We start from the raw sequence: 5709 nt of genomic DNA on the forward strand, positions 1-5709 counted from the left end.
GTGATTGGCTCCGTCCATTGTGAACTCGCGTTGTGATTGGTTTAAATCCAATCTCACAATGGACAGCTAGTATCATGATTGGGTGAGATTGGAGTTTGACAGACGGTCCTGCGCCAACTAGCGCCACACGCCTCCCTATACATGTCATTGATCAGATTGGGGAGGGGACCAGAGAATATTACGGTGTCCGACATTGTTTTAGCATAACTACACACCGACTCCACATTAAGTTTGGTGCATTCTGATTGGCGTAAACGAACATCATTACCACCGACGTGAATAACAATCCTACTGTATTTACGTTTATTCTTAGCCAGCAGTCTAAGATGCGCCTCAACGTCGCCCTCTCTGGCCCCCGGAATGCATGTGACTGTGGAGGCTTCGGTCTCTAAATTCACGTATCTCAGAATAGAGCTACCAATAACCAGAGTTGGCTTCTCAGCGGGTGCCTCGCTGAGTGGGGAAAATCTGTTAGATACGTGAACAGGTTGGTGGGGACCTCCGGGTTTCATGTAATTCCTCTTCTTAACAGTCACCCAGTCTCCCGGCTAGTAGGAGCTACCTCTTACCGGTCCGCGCCGACAAACATGGCCTTTACTGTAGCTGAGTTACTTTCTAAAATGCGGAGCTGGGCTTCTATGGCTATGATTGCCGCCTCCAACCTAGCAACTATACTACATTTAACACATGTATCGGTATCAGTAAAAGAGGTAGCGAAGTAGCCAAACAGGAGGCAGGTAGAGCAGGAAATGGCACCCAAGGGTGGGTAAAGAGCCATGGCTAGCTACCAAGCTAAGCTACCGTTAGCAAACCCGAAAGGAGAAACTGTGGAGTTACAGTCACTAAGAGAAGAAGAGTTGTGAGTGCTTATTAGCTGTAGTAATGTGTGATTACAACGTCAGGTAGTTGCCGTGATCAAGAATTTTAAGGCGAACGATTTAAGTTAAAGGTGGGGTAGGTAAGTTTGAGAAACCGGCTCGAGATACACTTTTTGTTATATTCCATGGAATGCTCTTAACATCCCGATAGCAATGAATATCTTAAGTGCTTTGACAAAATATCCATGAAATCATTTCATCGGTGGAAGCTGTAGTACCGTAAAAAGCACGACCAATCATTTTAGCCGGCCCGGCTAAAATAACTGGATGGCCTACCTGCCTGTCAGCCTTCCATCTGTGCACAAACTTATCTCGTGCCCTCATTGGTCATGTGCGCGTTCGTGTGTGTTGGAGGAGGGGCTCTGTAAGGAAGTGGCAGATTTTTTCCGGTTGTGTATTTTCAAATTCTAACGCACTCAAGCTGGTTTCTCCAAAATTATCTACCCCACCTTTAAGATAATATAAGCTATCAGCAGCAGAACAGACACACAGGATAGCCGGAGGTGACAACAACAACCGGAAGTGACAACACGCTTATTTTGTTAAATAATAGTAATAGATGTAGATACATTGATAGCACAATAAAAAATACATAATGATCAAAGGAGAATAACAGTTTTACATAATTTGCCATTGGCTTCCAACATATCACGGGGCACTTTAACTATACCGGGACGGATGGCCTGCTGTTATATTCATTGGTTTAAGAGAGAAGGCTGCGTGATTGTATCAGTGTAAATGCACACACCCTTCACTCCCTGTCCAGGTGCTATGTGCCAGGCACTTCATTAGCCTAGCTCTACAGATGGACGCCGATGGAAACAGGCTTTTTGAGCTTCATTCTTTGTGACTTGTTGTTCATTAAAATCAAATTATGTGTCAGGAAGCATAACTTGTACGTGCTGTAGTGCAGTGATTGCTCAACAAGCTCTTTGTCTTGCCTCAGTGCGTGTCTGTGTTTGTCTTACACAGTCTGCCAAGCAAATTCTGCTCATTCTGCTTATTGTGTGCACCTGAGGGCTACAATTGTGACAACATTTTTTTTTACAGGTGTTTGTATGATTGTAATGAGTTGGACATTAGCAAAACTTTGACTTCACTTATCAATTCATGGCGATAATGTGTTCTAATGTTCTTGACTTTATTGTGCCACTAAGAAAGGAATGTTTGGATGGCACCAAGCAAGTCCTCTTATCGGCACAGGCTGAGAGATACTGTCGTTTTGACTGGCCTTCACTGGAGGACGTAGGGATGAAATGAGATATACTGATGCAGGATACTATGGTTTTGAATGTCCAATTTGCCGTTGAGGTCTTTATTACACTAACCTATAAGAAAAAAAACTCTCATTGTATTTGGTCCAGTAACTGTTTATGTCCATTTCAGTTTTGTTCTGGTTTCCTGAGCATCCTTTTGGTTGTCTGCCTATATTCCTTTTCCTCATTCTACACTCACACTCTTACCCTTGAGGTGCTACCTCAATACAGATTACATTTCTGTATTTTCCTTCGCTTCTGTGCAGACAGCCAGACAATAGGCAATTATTCATCCATTTACAGCAAGGGGGTCATTGGTCATGAACTTTTGCAGGTAACCTGTGTGTGCATGTGTGTGTGCACATGCAGAGAGGAGGCAATGAGTTGGCATACAGTCAAGAGACTAGTTCATGTCCTGGCCAAAACACCTGCCCTTGCCAAAACACCTGCTGCTGCATTTGTACACACTTACGCAAACACACTCACACAGCTTTTCCAATCAATCACTTAGGTATTTTAACATCAACTGCTACATCTGCAGCTATAAAAACAGCGCATAAATGTAATTGATTGCCTTTGATTCCAGCTACATCTCTGCCATTATTGAATTAGTCAGTGCTGGCTTGTGGGAATCAATACCGATGTTATCATAGGGCCCCAGGTGAATAAGATATAAAGAGAAAATCAGGTGTGACAACATCTCCTCCATCATCAATAGAGTTGCCTCCTCTTCTTTTCTTGCCATCGACCACATATTGACTGCTGATGAGGCAGAGAATTGATCTCCACTCTCGCTTACTCTCACTGAGAGGTGATTTAACATAGGCAGTGAGCAAAAGGCAATCAAAGGAAATGGGTGATAGACAGAGGATGGGAAACAAAGAGAGGGAGAGGTGCAAGGGAATTAAGTGATCCAAAGGGAAGTAGAGTGGTCTCTAATTGGAGGCGTGTGGGGGCTCTGAGGTAATCAAAGAGAATGAAAACTCACCGCGGTCCTGAAAAAAACGATTAGCAGCTTCCGAAAACTGTCTGGGATGCGCACAGGGGATGCAGAAACGAGAACTGTGAACAGATTCAGATGTCCATTACCACGCTTACCACCTTGACGCTGTATCTTCACACTCGAAATCATTTGCACTGTTATACCTTTTGATCTGTCAATGGAAAGAACGGCTACAAAAAATAACAATTTAAAAGATTTTGTCACATCTGAAAGGTTCTCCACAAAGAGCATATGTCTATATCAGCCTGTCCTCCTCCAAAAAACGACCAAATAGGTCGATTGTTCAGCAGCGTATTACGACCTATAGTCACGTTTTAAAGTTTAGCACCTCTAGTGGTCGTATAAGAAACAACAATTTGCGGCATTATGCTCCAGTTTATTGCAAGCACTCCGGAGAGTCGTATATTCACTAATAACCCTCTTTGGAAAATCCTAAATTGTAGGATAGTTTGGCCATTAAAATGCTTTTTGTTTAGACTTCTAGCGAGAAGTGTATATTGTACTTTTAGAATCCACGTCCAGTGGAGGTGTAGGATCTATAGTTTGATAGATATTACGAAGATGATTTGAGGTCTCGCCAGGAGAACGTGTATATACTACGTCTTTCCGCAGCGTCCATGTAAAGTTGGCGTCAACCCTCATGGGGTGAAAACAGTATTTCCGGTTTTCATAATAAAACCGGAAGTATTGCCCTCAGTGTCAAATGATTACACAGTGATATCTGCATTACTCATCCACTAAAAAACATCAGTTTATCCTTGTTAAATACACTACATTGATTGATTTAAATTGTGTACAATGCTTTTGTGTTTTTAACCTTCAATTCGGAGAACCACATCGTTTTTTCGGAGTTTAAGATGGCCGAAGACCCTACACTACCCATAATCCTTAGCTATCGTTTGGGACTACAACATCCGCTTTGCTTGACAAACCCCGTCATTAGTCCTCAAGCTCTGTTATTGGATGTTAGAGTGGCAGTTACGCCAAGCTCTTTGAAATGGAATGAGTCCACGGCAGACTATCCAAAACTGGATTAGACTATCCCCCAGAGAGAGAGAGAGAGAGAGAGAGAGAGAGAGAGAGAGAGAGAGAGAGAGAGAGAGAGAGCAAGAGAGAGCACGCAAGAGAGAGAGAGAGAGAGAGAGAGAGAGAGAGAGAGAGAGAGAGAGAGAGAATGTAAACATTTGAAATGTATGTTAATTATTTTGTATTGTGATTCTTTGGCAACATTGTTTAATTTAACTTTCATGCCAATAAAGCCCCATTGAATTGGAGAGAGAGAGAGAGAGAGAGATTTAATATAGTTGTAAAAAATCACTATAGGACAGTAAAAAAAAAAAATACAGTTTAAAAGGTGAGTGATTAGTAAAATATGCATAAATAAAAAGAAAGAATGCTAACTAGGCAACATAAGATAAGAATAAACAAGTTTAAATGATTTGTTATTGGTTGTGATCATATTCTAAAGATGTTTGGATTATTAAAAAGTATACAGCTCCCGTTCATGAGTGTTGAGAGCTGTATCCATACATTCATGTTGTGCTCAAAGTGCACCAGATTGATGCATTTTAACTTTAACATTTAAAAAAAATCATTGCAATAAAATGTGCTAAATATATACACTGCAGAAAAAAAGAGGAGTTCAATTAGCTCACGACTTGTTTTGTTTTTTGAAAGTCGCGCTCATCCTAAAAAAGGTTGGAGACCCCTGATTCAAACCAATTAATGTTGTGTTATTAACAAGGATAAACTGATGTTTTTTAGTGGATGAGTACTGCAGATATAGCTTTAAAATAATTTGACAGTGAGGGGAATACGGTTTTATTATGAAAACTTCGAGACCGGAAATACTGTTTTCACCTCGTGAGGGTTGACGCTAACTTTACATGGACGCTGCCGTTACACGTTCTCCTGGCGAGACCTCAAATCATCTTCGTAATATCTATCAAACTAGATCCTACACATCCACTGGACATGGATTCTAAAAGTACAATATAATCTTCTTGCTCGAAGTCTAATCAAAAAGCATTTTAATGGCCAAACTATCCTACAATTTAGGATTTTCCAGAGAGGCTTATTTGTGAATGTACGACCCTCCGGAGCGTTTGCAGTCAACGGGAGCACTAGAGGTTTAAAACGTGATTATAGGTCGCTTGAACAATCTTCCGATTTGGTTGTATGAGTTGGAGGACTTGTTGGTCTATATTCATGACCATCATTGATATAACATTGGTCATCATCCAAATCTAAAATGATTACTTTTAGTTAAAAGTCTGTAAAAATAAAGAATTTACAAAGTGCTTCACAATTAAATACAATAAAATCAAACCTCATTTGTCCGGCTATTTTCAGACTCCAGCTTTGAAGATCATGCTACCTTTAACATTTTTTTAAGTGGAATGTATCATTACAAATTTCAAGCCCATTATTTCACAACTTGTATTACAATAATGGTCCTTTGGGTGAAATATATGGAATCACTGCTAAATGCTCTCTTTTTATCATGAACACCTTCAAACTGGAAATGGATTTAGTGTCATTTGTGTATTTCTTATATGGTGGAGAAGGTATG

This window comes from Notothenia coriiceps, unplaced genomic scaffold, assembly GCF_000735185.1.
Source record: "Notothenia coriiceps isolate Sejong01 unplaced genomic scaffold, NC01 NC01_scaffold00003314, whole genome shotgun sequence".
NCBI classification, from domain to species: domain Eukaryota; kingdom Metazoa; phylum Chordata; class Actinopteri; order Perciformes; family Nototheniidae; genus Notothenia; species Notothenia coriiceps.